The sequence below is a fragment of the Pleurodeles waltl genome, chromosome 1_1 (genome assembly GCF_031143425.1).
Source record: "Pleurodeles waltl isolate 20211129_DDA chromosome 1_1, aPleWal1.hap1.20221129, whole genome shotgun sequence".
NCBI classification, from domain to species: domain Eukaryota; kingdom Metazoa; phylum Chordata; class Amphibia; order Caudata; family Salamandridae; genus Pleurodeles; species Pleurodeles waltl.
This window is the reverse complement of record NC_090436.1, coordinates 442,927,294-442,946,379: the sequence shown is the minus strand read 5'-3', so window position 1 is coordinate 442,946,379 and position 19,086 is coordinate 442,927,294. Positions and strand designations below refer to the sequence as shown.

At 43.4% G+C, this 19,086-nt stretch overlaps 1 protein-coding gene across 3 annotated transcripts in view; it reads right to left on the bottom strand.

Annotated features, from left to right (window-relative positions):
• The window catches only part of MSH3 (mutS homolog 3), a 1,766,808-nt gene that overhangs the window by 914,768 nt on the left and 832,954 nt on the right, over positions 1–19,086 (bottom strand). The window lies entirely within an intron of this gene.

Genomic DNA, 19,086 nt, shown 5'->3' with positions numbered 1-19,086 from the left:
ATGTGACATCGTCAAATAACAAAGTGTGAGAGAACTGAGCTGAATCCATACTTTATAAACCCACACATTCCTTTTGAGTCCTCTTTCTGTTTTGGCAAGCTGAGGATAGAACTTGTTAAGCAGTAAAACCCTTCTAACTGAGCAGAAAGAGAATTATCAACAACCGGTCCAACGCCCTGCAATTGTGAAATGCTGATTTCATATGCTGCTGGAGGTACTAACATCACCTCCCTGCAGTTAGGCTTTATGATTAAGAAATTTATTAGAGGGGCGTGGCCTGGCGCCATCCAAAATGACCACCTTCTAAGGAGCTCTGCCGCAGTAGCCAATAAAACCCCTTAATCCGCCACATAATCCTGCCATCCAAGGCTCCTGATCGCCTGATGTGTGCCCTGGGGTGGCTAGCACCCTGAAACTGTAACAGGCACCCTCCCGTTTCGGACAAAGCCGACCTCTCGAGCTGAGCAGCCTGCAAGTGGTGAGACCCGGCAGAGGGGAAGAGGTGCCCGGAACCGGCTGCGGAGGTCCGGTGTCACCCAGCCCAGAGGCCCGCACTGGTGATACGAGCAACGGATGGTGAGGAATTAGTGCCGCGTCCATGTGGTGCCACGCTGGGCGCAACCGGAAGAGGCCCTGCGGTGGAAAGCAGAATGGACAGGTGAACGCGGCCCAAAGGAGAACAGAAGGCGAGGGCAGCATTGCAGACCACAATGAAGACTCCCGGCGACTGGAGAGATGATAAGGGGACTGCGCGTCACCTGATTGATCACCCGATCAGGCTCCCAGTCGGAGGCGAGGTTCCAGGTCACACTGCACGATCTGGGCGGAGGGTCTTCCACTGCTGGGGCCCGCCGAGGGGGAGGTGCCTCAAAGGGGTGAGCAACGTGACTAGGTCCGGTGGATTCAGTGTGATCCTGGGAACCGTCTTGCACAGTTTAAGGTAATGTATCTGGGCACACCTTCCCCCGAACCAGATACAAAGGATACAGATGAAGTGAGCACCGCCTACACCTGCTAGGAGGAAAGTGGGGGCTCAGGCCGGGAGAAGTGACTGTGCCTTGATTTGCGAGATGTGAACTGGACTGGCGACATACTGAACCTCCCGGGCTGATTTGCTTGCTAGACCCTCCCACCACCACCACCTGTGTGTGACTGAACAGTCAGCCAACATCTTGACTTGTGTCTAACGAAGCAGACCTGGGCTTACCACTCCTTTTATATGTACCTTGGCAAAGGTGGCACCATGGTGAAACCTAAGAGGACAGGGGCACCAGACCAACAAAATAGACAGCTAGGCCACCCCAAGTGGGCAGCCCGGAGGGCAGTCAAAGGGGCCTGAGCACGTAAATGATGGTGAGACGTCCCTGGGGGCAATACATACTGGAACCACTAGCTAAATATGTTGTTTTCCTCAACCCTCTTGTAATTGACACACAAGCATATGTCGCGGATTCCATGGACATAATTAACAAAGCAGAAGGGTCATCCTTTAATGAACAGGCACAATATCTGATAACCTTTGACATAGAGGCTCTATATACCAATATTCCAATATTCTACTGGCTGAGGCGACAGAAGTGATCAGAGCAGCCCTGGAGGTAAGACCTTTACCGCATAACATTCAACTGATTTTCTAGTTGCTCTGGCCATTCTGTTTGAAAAACAATTTTTTTATGTTTAAGGAAAGTCTATATTTGCAGAGCTAATGAATGGCCATGGGTTGCAGCCTTGCACTGGAGGTAGCAAATTTGTCATGGACTGCTTTGAGAAGAAATGTATTTATAGCATCTTAAATCCTTTCAAAATAAACATTATACAGTGTTTCTGATACATCAATGATGTATTCATGATATTGGAGGGTGAAAAATCCACTTTGATAGCTTTCCACGAGTGGCTTAACCAGCAAACACCAGACCCTAAATTTACAATACATTATGATACTAGAAAAATCAATTTTCCAGATTTATGGATAATGGTGAATGAAGGAAATATTGAAGAGAGCTTGTATATGAAACACACAGACCGTAAAACCTTATTGCATTTTTCAAGTGGCCATCTTAAAACTATGAAAGAGAACTTGCGTTATGGACAATTCCTCCATATTCGGAGGAACTGTACCAATAGATATGAATACTCTGAAAATGCCACTAAACTTATAAATAATTTAATTAGTAGAGTCTACCCAAAAAAGCGGGTTAAAAACTGCATCTAAACAGGCATGGTTTAACCCTAGGGAAACTTGGTTGGTGCCCCAAAAGTCCTCAAAAAGATACTCCTCTAACATGCGTTATGACATATATAACCACAAAGTTAATAAAGTCAGATCAGTCATCGAGAGGAACTGGAAAATGTTGACCCCGTTAGAGACTGAGAAACCATTATTCTCATTTCGGAAGGGCCACAATTTACAAGGTCATTTAGTTAAAGCAGCTTTTCCAACTAAAAAGAAACAGGGTCTTAGAGAAATGTTGGAGCTAACCCCCTTGAGTGATCACTACAGATGTAGCAACTGCACAGCATGTCAATTTACCAGTGATTCCAAAGAAGTTGTGTTAAATGGTAAAATACATCAGCAAAGTTCTCCAATTGCAATACTAAAAAATGTTGTGTACTATGTAGGATGCCCTTGTCGATTGGTATATATAGGACAAACACCACAGCCAGTGAAGTCACGTATACTGCAACACAGATCTAGGATTAGGTTTGCAGTACGCAGTGCTCCACTTGTGGAACATTTCATGAATTTAAACCATACAGCAGACAACATATGGTTGTCAGTCCTTTATGTTACCCTGACAAACAACAGAGGACCACCTACCTCCGTTATTCTGGATAAAATGGAGGCTAGGCTGATTGAACAATATGGGACAGCACGCCACAGACTGAATGATGCAAATGAAATGTGGTCCCTGATTTAGGGACACATTGGCTTTCTCCTCTTTAAGTTAATGACACCTGAAACATTTTGTGGTACGTCTGTTTTTATCCACACTGATGTATTTAATATCACTGTGCTACTTTTCCTGTTTTAACCCATAGGGTATGGTATGCAGATGAGAGATTGTAGCCAAGATAAAGGTTTGTCCAACCCTGATGTTGTATTGCTTATACGGTCAATGTATTTAGTTGTTAGATCTCTTTATGCTTATTAACTTTGTTTTATCACAGCCTTCAGCTTTTGTTGATTTGGGTCTTCTAATAGTGCTGTTGCTAAGCCTTTTCTTACCGGTTTTGCACCAAGCGGTTATTATAGCTATTCAGTAGCTCCCATTTTTACACCATTGCGCTCTCTGTCTCGTTAAAATAGATGATAGACAACATGATTAAGGTTATGGCGGCATTTTTATGATCCTTTGTGCTCCAAACGGGTTTAAGGATTTTCAAAGATGGCCAAAGTTAAGCATAGCCACTCGTGCTAGTTGCTTTTTTTTAAATCAGGTTACAGTGGTAATTTTGGGATTCCTAGTGCGTGATTATGCATTTTCCAAGATGGCCAACATCACAAGTATAGCTACTTGATCGCGCTAGTTGTTTCTCTTATATAAGTTCTGTTGCTTTACATTGTGCCCACATGCAATATGGTTAAGGTTATAGCGTTAATTATATGATCTCCAGTGCTTTAGTATGTATTATTGATTTTTTCAAGATGCCCAACACTTTTCTCTGACTTCTCTTAGTTATGCGAGAGTCACATGTTGGTATGAGTATTTTTAGATCCTCCTCCCTGACCCTCGCCTTCAGCTGTAGCTATGAGATGGGACTGAGTCCGACTCATATGCGTTTAGAAAGCTAAGGTCTTTTTGTTGTGAGCGCTCAACAGATGTTCTGCTATGCATTTTCAGGGTAAGTGACCATTTTTATGGGATGTCGGCTTTTTGCTGCAGCGTTCAATATTATGGCTCTTTGTGGATAGTTTTTTCTTGAGATTTGGTTATTGACTTTATGCATTCCATTTTTGTAGACATCGAAATTTGGTGGTGTGAGCCTGAGACCTTCTCAGATGTGTATGCTGGTCTGCAATGATTGGAGTACCATGTTATTCCCTTGAAAAGATTTTGTAGAGCCTTGGTGACGACTTTCAGAATGGAGTTTGTGTGTGCCCACCTAGCTGATTACAATAGGGTAACAAATGTCCCTTTACGTTTTAAGCTTGATTGGGCCCCAGTTCCTTCTTCCACTTAGCTTTCCTGGGGTCTTTGATACGTCACTGCCACCCCTTTCTTGGTTTTGGTGTTTCCTACAGCAGTCTTCTTTTGATGTGGCCCTTGTGTAAACTACCTTAATGTGGACTGAGTTTTGAAACTAAGAATTACAGCCACAACATATTTAGTGAATTGGAAGACTGACGTAAGACTGTATTGGACACAATTTCTAGCTAGAAGTCTGGCATATTCTCTGTGTTTTTTGTATGTCTAAGTAATGTGTTAATATTTGTTATATGTTCCTGGAAGCACATCTGATGGCTTCATATATGCCAAATGACATTGATTTAGAATAAATGTGGTTTTATACATGTGTTTTTATATTTCTAGTGAACAATTTATGTACTTTACTGTTGCTACAATGTTTATATGATTTTTCCCTACTATATACTATTTGCTCTATATATGGATTTGCCCAGTTACAGTGGAGTCACTAGGGCTTACCCCTGTTGCTGACGCCTGGCAGCAATTATGGCAGCAATCTGGGATCTAAAGGCACGCTGGAGCCGAAGCTCGATGCCTTGATGGCTGAAGTAGCACTTCTATGGGCGGTTCTGAAGAAGACCAGCGAAAAAGTCACGAAAGCTGAGTCGCACATCAATTTCCTGCAGTCGACCAGCAAAAGACTGGAATCCCAGATGAAGTTACTCACGCACCAAACTGCCACTATGGCTGCGAATCTCGAGGACCAGGAGGACAGAATGAGGCGAAACAATCTACGGGTGGTAGGGGTCCTGGAAAGGGCTGAAGGTCAGAGCGTAGATCTTTACATGGAAGACCTCACTGTCAATGTTCTCTGGCCTAGGCACCTGTCCAAATTCTTTTCAGGTGAAAGAGCCCACGGGGCGCCGATCCCCCCCTGCCTAAACCAGGGGCCCTGCTGCAGACGTTCATCACGCGGATCTTCAACTATCACAGATATGCAATCCTTCAGGCGACGCAATGGCACGGAAATCTGAAGTATGACAAAACGGTTATCTGCTTCTTCCCGGACTTCACTTAACAGATGCAAAAGCAGAGGTGCAGTTTTTAGGTGGTTAATAAAGAACTAGGGGCACAAGACCTCAAATACATGATCCTGTACCCAGCCAGACTGTGAGTAACAGCGAAAGGGAAATCATGGTACTTTGTGACGCCGGAGGAGACCTGGGAGTGGCTGGAGGACTGCCGCGCTGCTGGTCCGATGAATGGTCGTGGTATTGGGGGTGGACGCAAGGAGGACCACTCCGGCAAAGTACCCACCGTCTCTCAGATAGAGGAGACTGGAGAGCACACCCCGAGGGTTCCATGACTGTCATGGCTATGCAACATATTGACTTCTTGCCAACGCACAGGACACTGATTTGGTTGTCAGTGCTTGTTTTTGTAGAAGGGAGGGATGCACAAGGCAGACGCACTGGAGACTATACTGGCCTCAGGGCCTAGCAGGTTAGAAGGGTTTGGAGAGAACATCTACACGCATTATGTAACAAGGATGTTTCATATCCCATTGAAAGTCATTTCTGCTCCCAACATGACAGTCAAGAAATTAGCCATATGCGATTTCTTGGTATTAAACTAGTCACGCTGGATAAAAGAGGGGGAGACAGGATTCACAATTTGAGAAAATGTGCGACACTATTGGAATAATAAACTGGAAAGTTTTGAATCTGGGTTGCACCTAGATAGGTAAATTGCACACAATTATTTTGTGTTACATTCTGTTTCTGCAATATAGGAATGGGATGTCTGTATATATTTGGAATACTGATTGTTTTACTAGGAGTTTTAGCACGTAATTTAAGAACTCATAAAATTACAGATGGCAGTGGCCTAGGGTCAAGGAGGTTATTAGTACAGGGACTGTCACCTCTATTCTGGTGGTATGTTTTGTCTGCATGACAATCAAATAACAGTGAGAGTTGATTGTTCTAATCTAATCTCGATGGCATAGCTGCACAGAAATTCTCAGAGTTCACTTGAAGATTTGATCTTTGAACTTGTGACATGAATATGATGTAAATGTGTAGTTATTCTTTCTGCTGGATATCATACATTAGTCTCTAGTTGGCTCTTGAAAATGGAAATTGTTAACACAGATTAGGTAACACGTACTGTTTTAAAAGACGGTTTAGTGATAATGGGAAATGGGTGTTCGAATCTAGTATCAATTTCTTCGCATCTTTCTTTGTCTTACTGTCTGTTTTTGACCTATTGTTACAGATTGTGTCTATTATAGTGGATTTTCTGTCTGTTGCCTCTTAATGATTTGATTTTACCTTCTGAGATTAACAGTCTTATAAAGAGATTGTGCATGGTTAGTTTTGGTCTGTTATATGTGCATAATACGGCAATTAAAGAGTGAAGATGTTGTTGACATGTGAGAGTAGTACTACCTGGTGGACGATGGTGAGATAATTTGTTTCCTGGGGATTTGGACTGGGCCACAGACTTCTTGGCCGCCTTTTGTCTGTTTGCCTATGAAAAGTTTTCTTTTGTATGTAATTGGTTAAAGAGGCTACGCGGTTAATGTATGCATTTTGTTTTGTATGATTTTTTGAATCAGTAACTGAATTCCTGATTGCAGTGGAGGGATGGGTATTTCTTAAGGTAAGGAGTACACTGGCAGCATGCTTTGATTTATGAAGCGTGACAGTCTAGCTGTTAGTATCACCAACTTTACCAACATGGGAATTTGTGGCCTCACTGACCGGATAGTGGGTTTAGTTGAATGTGAAGGTTACTAGCTTTATTTCTTTGGTCAGCAAAAGCCGGTGTTTGAATTGACGAGCATGTATATCAAGGCAAGTATGCATATTGTTATTGTGGTTTTCTTACTGTTCAATTAATGTATCTTTTTTCAACACGGAGACAATACCCCCTCACCATCTCATGGGTTGGGAGTGAAGACAATCTATCCTGATTTACTCTGAAATGGATTATCTGTGGACTGCGTGCATTTATCTATAAGGATATGCCTAGTTTGCTGATATGATTTGGGTGATATGTTTGGTTTAATCTTATTTGTGTTGATTAATTTCTTCATTTGGATTTCCAAGGAATCTGATTGTGGCACAAATGTTCGATTTCTGTACGATTTTATGTCCATTACTATTTAGTTATTGAATACACTGGTGGTAGTGATGGCTTGTGGTGATAGTGACAGGCAGTTACATTTCTCTATCCTAGACAAAAGGGTTATTTCTATGGTGGCATTTTGTCTTGGAATTCTCTTGTTGAGAATGACTATTTTACCAGACAGCATTATGCTTCCATCAGTTTTGATCGGTTGTCTTTTTTCTTTTGCTTGTTTTTGTGTTTAGATATCCCTAATCAAATACAGCGTTTGGTATGAATTTGTTGTATGATACTAGGGAAATCCAGTTTATTTAATCATGTGGACTTCCTTAAACAATGATGTTTTTTGAGAATCATCATGTTCCAAGGTACTTGATGAATACAGATTCCCTTGTTTTTTGTTTAATCATTTGCCCTTGCCACAATTGTAATAGTAATTAGTGATGTTTTGTTCCCTTACGACTAATTAAAATGCCCATAGTTTTCTCTTACTTTATATATTCAGAGAAACAAACATTGCAGATTATTATTTTGGAAGAATCAATTCATATAAGGATGGCTGTCTTTATTGTGAAGGTAAATTCCATTGATACACATTTCTGGGTTTTTCTGTGGTAGAAATGTAATTTTTTAACTGTCTGGTGAGTTTTTCCTTATGAAAATCAACTTTTTAATTATGTTTGGATATTTTGTGAATTGATGAGCTTTGTTATGCAAATTTGATAATAACCTCAACTTTCTATGATGAAAGGGAGCTCATAGTAAATCTCTCTCCCACTTTCACAATATTGACGTTTTGATGTGAAGTACGTTTTGTGGTGTGTGCTGTTATGGACTGTGATCAATTCTCCTAAATGAATGTATTTATTTTAATAAATTTGCTATTACGTTTTTCTGAAGTATAGTATTAATTTTATCTTTTTATCTTGATGTATTATGTCTGTTATGATTCCTATGGACTAACATTGTATTATCTTTAGATATGATGATGCTGTTTTACTTTTTATTTCATTACAGCCTTGACAAAGCGACAAGAGTCACCAAACACATGTTGGCTGGTTTTCGTACAAAAGAAACAGACGCTGATTTAATTGAATTTTTTTTGTGTCTTTTTTTTGGAGCTTGATGTATGACATACTGATATACTAGTGACTGTCATATGTGAATTGAACCTTGCTATCAGTATTAGTTAACATTGTAATTTATGGTTGAAGGAAATTAGGACATTTTCAATAAATGAATGCCTGTTCAATCTAAAGTTAATGCATTTTGGAGTTCAATAAGGAGCATCATATTACCTATTAATCTATATATGTATATTTGTTCATTCACTGTGTTTATACACGCATTTGGCAACCGTATAGAAACGATAGTATTTAATCAGGAATCTTATCAGAAGTCCAGTGTTTCTACCTTTCCCTTTTTCCCGATAATATATTCTTTAACTCTGGTTGCATTCTGGATTTAGAACCCAAATTTCAGGGGCAACCAAGGGAAGTCTGTGAAATCTCTGCAGGTTCAGGACAGACAAGCTACACCCATCATATGAGGTGTATTAACTATGAACAGGGGACCAAAGCTCAACTGAGTTGATATGGACATTTGGGAAAGCGAGTCATGTGCCCTGAAGCATATCCAAGTACTTAACAACCGTTCTCAATGGAGAAAGGTCCCTGCACTGAATGATACGTGACTCTAGTGAAGAAGAAGTATCTCAAACCTGAAGACATTCTCCTTGGTGTCAATGACATAGGCTTGGTAGCCAGTAAGGATGACTTGGAGTACGTGCTTGCCAAAACTGAGGCAGAACGCAATGGCTAGATGGCCATGATCATCGCAGAGGTAAGAGACAAACAGGGGTTTCGATGTTGCGGGGGTAATAACTCGATTGTGCCTGGTTTAGTACCAGGGCCAAAAGCTTATAGGGCTTGGAGCACGTCAGCTGTGTTCACATGCCAGTCTCACAAAAAAGACTGTGACCATCCATGGTTGCAGCGACCACATAAAGGTAGGGAATCCGCTTTTTCTGTGTGGTCATTCCGGAGTTTGGTATTTTGCTGGCCCATATTTTTTGGCTAGCTTTAGAGCTCTGTTAACCAGTGGGAAAGTGCTTGTGTTTCCTCTTTAAACATGGTTGAACTGGCATACTAATAGTTGTTATATTTCATTTGCCTATAAATCCACGGTATATGGTATAGAATATACCCTAAGACCTGGAAGCTAAATGCCATTAGTGGACTGCAGAACCTATTCAGCCATCCACTATAGTGGCAGTGCAAATAGGACTTCAGGCCTACCACTGTAGTCTGACTGTAACAGTGCAAATCATGCACTGTGACCTGTCTGATTAAACCTTTTTGACAAGTAAAAACCTTCTTTTTAAATATTATTAATCCATTTTTAGACCTTGTAGCCTAGAAGGCAAGGTACATGGAATATAGAAATATGTTAATTATATGGAATTTATAAATATGTTAATGTTAATATATCCAAACAAAAGCTGTTTCACTGTAGCAGGCCAATCTGTCCTATATAGGGAAAAACAAAACAGATTAGAATACTAATACTGTATCTCGGGAACAGGACTAGCTCGGAAAATAATTAAACAGCTATTTTTAATAGTTATTAAAATCCAAATCATTGGTGAAGCCAGATTTTAATACATATTAAGGAGCGTTACCTTTTAGAAAATTACCTTTTGCCTGTCTAAGTTCAGTTCCTGGAGTGTAATTTACATTGTCTCTCTAGCTTTTTCCCAGTCAGTGATTAGCCTTAAATAGGTGTGTAAATGTGTAAAAAGCCTCCAAGGAGCAAACAATTGGCTGACCAGAATTGGCAGAAATGACTTAATTGAACTTTACGTAATATGCAAGGTGGAGACTGTGGGCACCCTTTTTGAAACTACAGTGTCAAAACCTGCTTAGGTGTCAAATCTTACTTGATAGGTCTGTTGGGTTCACATACAACACTTGGGTGCACTTGAAAGGTAGAGACCAGTATGCCAAGACAATTCTTGTACAACGCTACCTGGTTGCTAAAGGACCCTACTTTTGTCCTACTAGACTTCTGTCTTGTTATGAGTACAGTACCTCCTCCAAATTACAATTTAGTATTAGATGTGGGAAGCCACTATGATTACCATAGTACACTCCCCAAACACTCCATCATTCCTTAGAGCAAAAGTTTAGTGTTGCTTAAGCGTTTTGCCATCTTGAAAATGGCAGACACATTGCATTGTGGCCTGTTTCAGGTAATACAAACAAACTACTAAAAAAATGGGGTGAGGTTGGCCCCGGTATATTTTACCCCATTGGTTGGGGGAGGGTCAAGTGTCACCACACCCACAAGCTTCTGCAAGGCAACAATGTGGCACCTCTAGGCACCCACTTCAGAACACTTTCTGGACTTGCAGAAGGTCTATCTGCAACCTGAGAGAAGCACTGAAGGACTGACCTACTCCCTCCTGTACAAGGGCAAAATCATGGACTCCAAGGGTTAGTTGGACGATCTCCTCTGTAGCCACAGATAGACAGGCTGCAACAGGCCTTTTCCTGGAAGTACGCAGCTGACCAGTGGCAACTGGACCTTGATTGGACCCTGCTCTTGGCCTTTGCCTGACATCTTGTGAGTTTCTAAGTCCCTACCCTGAGGTTATTGGTGCGTAGCAGGGGTGAGGGAGATTTAGAAGTGTACTTCTGTGGTGGTTTAGGATTTCAAAGACTAAGGGCTTGATTTAGATCTTGGCTGAAGGAATACTCCTTCACAAACATGATGGCTATCCCGTCAGCCGTATTACGATCTCCATAGGATATAACGGCATCATAATATGGCAGACGGGATATCTGTCACAATTGTAATGGAGTATTCCCCTTTGCCACGATCTAAATCACGACTCAAGACAAATGGTATAATCTTTGACGAGATGATCCTCTGTATCTGACCCGCGCTCCTTTAAATTGCGCCTAGGTCTCAGTCTTCCATAACGCCTGATGATCAGTGGTGATTTGTAGCTCTACTTCTACTTAAAATTTAAAAAACTCATAGCCCCTGTTCCCGTTATTGGATATTTGCCATTTTGGCCCAATTTGTCTATGACATTTTACTCTATTTTTCTAATTTGTGTGGTGATTTTTATTGTTTTGCATTATGACTATTACTGGTTTGGTACTACATAAATATTGTACACATTACTCTAAGTTAAGCCTGTCTTCTCTGTGCCATAGCTACCAGGAGTTGAGACCAGGTATAGCGCTGACTTTAAGGGTTCACCTTGACCAGGGTTGCAATGAATCCATGATAGGGGCAGACACCCATCATAAATAATAATTCAATTTCATACAGTTAGGCAGTAAGACCAAGGCACCATTAGTGTGACTGCAACTAGTTAGCGTTCTACTCAAGCAGATGGGCAGTGACGTTGTTTCCTTCAACCCCCACAGCATCGGACATCAAGTGTATCTTAGGTGTAGTGGAAGCGATACCTCAGAGGAGCACCATTGCTAGGGTAGTAGCCAGAGTACTTTTAGGGATCTTTTTTAAAGGCCCCAAAACTGTGTTCCCAAAGGGGTGCAAACTATATCTCCTCTTATGTGTGAGAGAACAAATCAGTGCAACGTACATAGTTTAGGACCTGAAAACCCATGGGGTGGTGGAACAGTTTAACAGGACCCTTATTAGCATTATAGGAACTGCCAAAGAACCTCCAGAGAAAAGGTTATGTTCTCCTACTTTGCTTCTTATTTGCCTACAAGAAACTTCCACAGAAGGGAGTCTAATTCAGTCACTTCAAACTTGTATTTGGGCATCCAGATAATGGCACATTCACCTTAATTACAGAAGATCAGGAAGGAACTTCAAATTCACCACAGAAGGATGACCTCAAGAGACCAATAGCGCTATAATCAGGGTAGGAAAAGCCTTCGGGAGCCAAGAGTGGTATGTCCAGAAAGTAGTGGTGAATGGGTATCAGAAATGTTGGTGCTGAATCCCATTGTTCAAGAGCTCTAAAGGACAAGTAGTGTGGTTCAAACACAGAGGCACTGAAAAGCTCTGGTATAAACTACTAGGTGGACAAAGGTGCCACAGGAAAAACAAGGAAGATGTTCCATGTGAACCAGCTGAAAGGAGGCTGCGGAGGACAGTGAGGTACTGTCCAACTCACTGCATAGCAATGAGAAGGGGTACTACTTGCCACTGAATTGACTCATAAGCAGCAAGAAGAGTGTAGGGAGGTACAGGGAGATTTTTACAATCTCTTCTTGCTAAGCACAGGATTTGCACCCATCTGTGTACATAGTATAAATATGAGGGATAGCTCATCAGTGAAGACCAAGATCTAGATGATGTCAAACCAGGTGGAAAAGTGCATCAAAGCAGAGGTTTCTAAGATGTTGGACCTGGGAGTGACTGAACACTCCTATTGTCCCCTGAGCCAGCCCAGCAGGGTTTGGTTCCCAAGCAACGGTCACGAGAACTGCACTTTTTGTAGGCTAGAAGGCTCTCTTAGAGGCGACTAAGATCAACACCCACCCAATTCCACAAGCTGATAAGCTGGAGGGTCAGTTGAGTGCTGTCCACTTCGCTAGTACATTTGGTCTGACCATTGGTTATTGGCAGAACATATTGCTACCCAGTGGCAAGGATAAGACCACATTCTAAAAGCCAGAGGGTCATGCCTTTTAGGCACAAGAACGCTCCTGCCACTTTTCAGCACCTGGTAAACTATATTCTATCCAGTTTGTCAACACCTATTCTATGTGCCTCAGCTGGTCCACCCCACAAATTGATAAGGATGGCAATGTTGTCAAAAGGTAGGTTTTGATAACACTGCCATCTTCTGACAACACTGCCATATTTATCAATTTGTGGGGGGACCAGCTGAGGCACATAAAATAGGTGTTGGTCAGGATACAGAGGGTGAAACTGACCATCACAGCAAATACATGTCAGGTAAAGCAGATATTTGTGAACTACTTTGGGCATCAGCAAGGCAAAGGGAAGATCCATCAATTTGGATGCCAAGATCTAGCCTGAGTTGGTTTGAGGCCTTCTAGGTCCCACAAGATATTACAGAAACTTTGTGGCCAACTATGGGTCCATAGTTGCACTCTCCACAGCCTTGACAGCCAAGAAGCAGCCTTAGAAAGTGATTTGGTCAGCAAAGTGTCAGATAGCATTCAAGGCAGCACTATGCAATGCTCCTGTGTTGCAGATGTTTGACTAAGGCCAGTCTTATATTGTACAGACTGACATTTAAGCAGTACTGGCTCAACCCAGTGACGAGGGTAGAGAGTGTTAATTGGCATTTGCTAGTTGTAGACTGCTTCCTAGAAAAGAGAACCATGCTGCCATTGGAAAGGAATACCTTACAATACTGTGGGCCTTGAGAAGGTTCAGACCTTACTTATTCGGCACAGGATTTACAATCTCGACCGACTACACAACACTCAAGTGGTTGATGGCTATGAAGGCTAAAAATCTTAGGTTTTTTAGACAGCTAGTGTCACCTCAAGGTCTAGATTTCACTGTACCACACCAGAATACAACATAGGAATGCAGTTGGACTTTCCCACTGGTTTTGTGAATATGACAACCAGACTTCTCCAACAGAGGAGTAAGGTTCTGGATATTCTGATCTTAGAGGGGAGTCTTTTGGGACAGGAATGTCCCCTGCATGGTGAATGGACCTTATTGACACAAATGGCTAATTGGCACACTTATCTAGCTTACATGCTCAATGTCCAGGCCTATCTATGGGGACCTAAGTCCGGAACCTGTACAGTGAACCAAATGAGTTCTCTTTATTGACAGAGGACTACAGACCATGTCCTGGGTTGTTGGCATGAAGCAGTACTGTCAGTATACCAATATTATTGTTGATTGAGAAGAATGATTAGACTATCCTTCTGTTGAGAAGGAATGCAGTCTACTCTTCTAAAGTACTTCTTAGACATGTCAGTCAGATCCTTGCTCTGACATGCCATTTGCTTACAGAGAGCTTGGATGTAAAGCATGGATGGTAGCAATACTCTGCTTGTGGTGAGAGTTTGATTGGGATTGATTTTGGATAGCCCCTTCTGGGACATGAGACAAATGGGTGGAAATATATTTCCTGCATTCCTGAAGGTGCAAAGAGGAGACCCAGACTCTTACGTTGGAGAGGAAGCAAGCAGACCTAGCCTTAAAAATTCTTTCAACGGGGGATTGCTGATTAGTTATTCCTGACCACTGCCATTTGAAGGATAATGGGGGAAGGGTTGAGCCAGCAGTTCCTACTGTTAATTGAGAGTATGTTTCTAGGCAGGGACTGGGTCTCTAGTTGGTGGGGTATGCGCCCCGTCCAAGTAGGGACCACAATCCTAGTCAGAGTAAGTCAACTACACAACATAAATTAGCCTGCGCTCACCCACTGGTAGCTTGGCGCAGAGCAGGCAGGCCTAACTTAGAAGGTAATGTGTAAAGTATTTGTGCAACACACAAACACAATAATCACAGGAAGTATACCACAAAAAAGACTCCACACAGATGTAGAAAAATAAAGCTTGTTTATCTAGTTAATTCCATGGGGACCTAAGTCCGGACCCTGTTCAGTGAACCAAGTGTTCCCTCTTTACTGGAATGAGACTACAGTCCAAGTCCTGGGTTGTTGGCATGAAGCAGTAGTGTCAGCATACCAATATTCTTGTGGATCACAGGAAGTACATCACAAAAAGACTCCACACGGATGTAGAAAAATAAAGCTTGTTTATCTAGTTAATTCAAGATCAGTGAGATACAGATCCAATTCGTAAATTGTTGGCAGGATTAAGCAAAACAAAGTTCATAAACGATGATGGAGTAGAAGAAACGGTGCCAGGGACTCCTCTGCATGAGTGTGCGTTGATTCCACAGATTACAGTAATGTCCAGTCTAGGTTGCTCTCCTCTCAGGGAGTGGTTGAGTGAGTTCCAGGCACTGTCACCAGGGAAGCAGGGAGGACTACGGGGGAACTGAGAGGCGCCTGAGCTTAGCAAGGCCGTTCCAGGTGCTTGAAAGAAGCGGGTGCGAAGGTTGACAGGGACACCCCGGGTGATTGAAGATGCAAGCTGCAAAATTTGGCAAAGCCGCTCAGGGTGATGAAGTAAGTGAGTGGCAAAGGTTAGCAGGGCCGCTCCGGGTGATCGAAGATGCAAGTGCCAAAGTTTGGCAAGGCTGCTTGGGGTGACCTAAGCAAGCGAGCAGCAACGATTAGCAGGGCCCCTCCAGACTATCAGAAAAGCAAGCGGTAGAGTTTGTCACAGCCGCTCGGGGTGTTGAAACAAGCAAGCGGCAGAAGCTACCAGGGCCGTTCCGGGTGATCGAAGATGCAAGCGGTATAGTTTGGCAAAAGCCGCTCGGGTGATTGAAGCAAGTGAGCAGCAAAGGAAAAAGAAAGCTGCTCATAGTCACTAATGGGTTTGGTGAATGTGTCTAGGGTTCCCGGGCAGAGATCAGCAGGCAGCAGTGCAGCACAGCAAGGCAGGGCAGTAGTTCATGGAAAGAGTCAATCCTGGCACAGTGGCAATCCTGGCATACAGTAGTCTTTACTCCAGCAGCGTTTCCTTGTGCCCAGAAGTGTACTGACTTCAGTGGGTCATGGACCCAATATTTATAATAGAAAGTGACTGATGTGGGTGAGGACCACAAAAGGTTCTTGTGAAGTTCACAGGTACCCCCTCACAGGTGAGCGTTGGCTTCAGGTTATCTGTGGAAGGTAATCAGCCCCTTTGTGTGGACTCTGGTCACTACCCTTTGAAGAGTAAGTATGAGCGCTTTCCAACCTCCTCCCCAGGCAGCTGGTTATCCCATGTTGTGGGTGTCTGAAGAGAATGCACAAGTTTAGCTGTCACCTAGCCCAACCCAGATGTGTATTGGAGGTAGGCTGTAGACACACAAGGCAGTGAGTGCAGAGAAATGCCCACTTTCCAAAAGTGGCATTTCTAAAATAGTAAAAATAAATCCAACTTTACCAGTACAGAGGATTTATTACTATCTTTCCAATCGCACTAAACACATTGCAGCTACTCCTCTCAGATCAGGAATTACAGCTTGAAGGTATTATAAGGAATTCCCAGTGCTCGTCTAAGAAAGTGGCAGGCCTCTCAGTAATGAAAAACAACTTTGGAAGTTTTTCATTACCAGGACATGAAAACTTAAAAGCATATGTTCTGCCTTTTACTTACATGCCACCCTGCCCTATGGGCTACCTTGGGCCTACTTTAGGGATGGCTTAGATGTAAGAAAAGGGGAGTTTAATGCTTGGCAAAAGATTTGAAATGGCAAGTAAAGGTGGCAGTGAGACAGCACACACAGGCTCTGCAGTAGCAGGCATAAGCCATGTTTACAGAGCTACTTAAAGGGGGGGTGGGCGCAATCAGTGTTGCAGGCCCACTAGCAGCATTTAATTTATAGGCCCAGGGTATATGGTATACTACTTCACAAGAGACTTACAGGTATATTAAATATGCCAATTGTGGTTACACCAATGTTACCATGTTTAGGGGAGAAGCACATGCACTTTAGCACTGATTAGCAGTGGTAAAGTGCTCAGAGTATAAGGCCAACATAAATATGCAGCAACAAAACAGGAGGTAAAGGCAAAAAGTCTAGGGTAAGACCACCCTAAGGATGCCAGGTCTAACATGTGTCTCCCCCAGCTGAAAGTGGGAAGAGCTACACCAACCTCTAGGGAGTTCTCATCACTAAGGTGGAAAAACCTGGATAGACTGTTGGCATTAGCATGATCTACCTCAGGTCTGTGTACCACCCTGAACTCCATACCCTGTAGGTAAATGGACCACCTCAACAGTTTTGGATTTTTGCCCCTCATTTGCATTAGCCACCTGAGAGGTCTGTGGTCAGTCTGAATCAGGAAGTGAGTGCCAAGCAGGTATGGCCTCAACGTCTTCTGGGCCCAGACCACCGCAAAGGCCTCCCTTTCTATAGCACTCCACCACTGTTCCCAGGGGTGTGACCTAAAGATGAAGGCTACAGGTTGGCCCAGACCTCCTTCATTGATCTGTGACAATACTGCCCCTACGCCATGCTCTAAGGCATTAGTTTGTACAATAACCTCTTTGGAGAAGTCAAGGGCCTTGAGCATAGGAGCTGTGCACATGGCTTGCTTCAAGGAGTTAAACACTTTTTGGCACTCCTCTGTCAAAATCACATTCGTGGGCTGCTTCTTAGAAGCCAGTTCAGTGAAGGGGGCTACAATGGTGTTGTATTAATTGAAAAACCTCCTATAGTACTCAGTGAGGCCCAAGAAGGCTCTGACCTCAGTCTGGGTCTTAGGGGGCTTCCAGGCCATGATAGTTACAATATTGGCCTAGCTGGGCTGCACTTTGCCCCCGCTCACCAGGTGTCCCAAGTTCACCACTGACCACTGCCCTATCTGGCACTTTCTGGCCTTGATAGTCAGGCTTGCCTCTTACAGGGACTGAAGCACTTCCTGAGGTGATTCTCCCAGCTGCTACTGAAGTCAGCGATGTCATTCAAGTAAGCAGCAGAGAAGGCCTCCAACCCAGCACGTATCTGGTTCACCAGCCTCTGAAAGGTGGCAGGAGCATTTTTTAGACCAAAAGGCATCACTCTAAATTGGTGGTGGCCCTCCGGGGTAGAGAAGGCTGACCTCTCCTTGGCTCCGTCAGTCAGGGCGATCTGCCAGTACCCACAGCTGAGATCAAAGGTACTTGGCAGCCCCTAATCTGTCAATCAGCTCATCCACCTGGGAAGTGGGATGAGAATCAGTCTTGGTTACAGATCTGAGCCCTCTGTGGTCCACACAGAACCTTAATTCAGGTGTGGTGCCCAGCGGGGCAGCTTTTGGTACCAGAACCCAGGGTTGATGCATCCCTTAGGGTGTTGCCCCACTTAAATTTTTGCCCCCCCAGTATCCCAATTAAATGTGAGTGTTGAGTAATGAAAACTGTGCCAGTTGCAGTATAGAGGCCAGAGGCGGGAGAAGCCAGTGAGCAGGGGTTGGGCTTAACAATGTTACTGATAGCCAGCAGCAGCGCACCCGGGGCCCAAGTGTGCATGCCTGATTGGACGGCTGCCTCTCTCCAACCATACAGCATGTACACTAGAGGCTGCTCAGAGTCTCTCTCTACCTGCTCATAGTAGAGCTGAGAGTGATTGAAAGCCGTAGCTTTCAGGCTCAGTAATGAGCGATGAGGTTGACTGCCCCACCCAATCCAGGCACTGCTGTAACAGAAGGAGCAGCATCTGGATTGGCTTACAGACATGGTGCAATATGTGCACGTCCCATGATACAGCACAGGGGTAGGAGGAGGCGATCTCTCCTTTTTGTGGAGCATGAAGAGTGTCAGGCCACGGCTGCATGCAAGCATTTATTTGAAAACAGCTTCAAAGTTTCACCGTGCTTCCACAAAGGTAAAGTAGTGAGTGAGCTTGGTGAGAAGTGCACTGTAGTAACAATTCCATTCAGCATTGAGGTCTGTGTCTCTCCTCTTCATTCCACTCTCGCATTTTCCCACACTGCCCTAATGGAAAGCAGCAGACTGGATGGTGTTTTTGTGAGTACAGGGACTGCTTGCATTGCAAAAAACATTTAAAATAGCAGCTACAGCATAAATGGAAAAAAAGACTGTAAACTGGTAAATTGCCGAGGCCTAGCTACAGACAAATACTCTAATTGGAGGTATATTGCTATTAAGGAAAATATCTGAAATGCCACGTTACGTAAGCAACTGCATTGAAAAGGACAACAAAGCCGGGGACGCTCATGCATCACCTCGTCGCAGTTCAGCTCAGTGATTGAACAACATCAAAATGACACGTTGTTTAA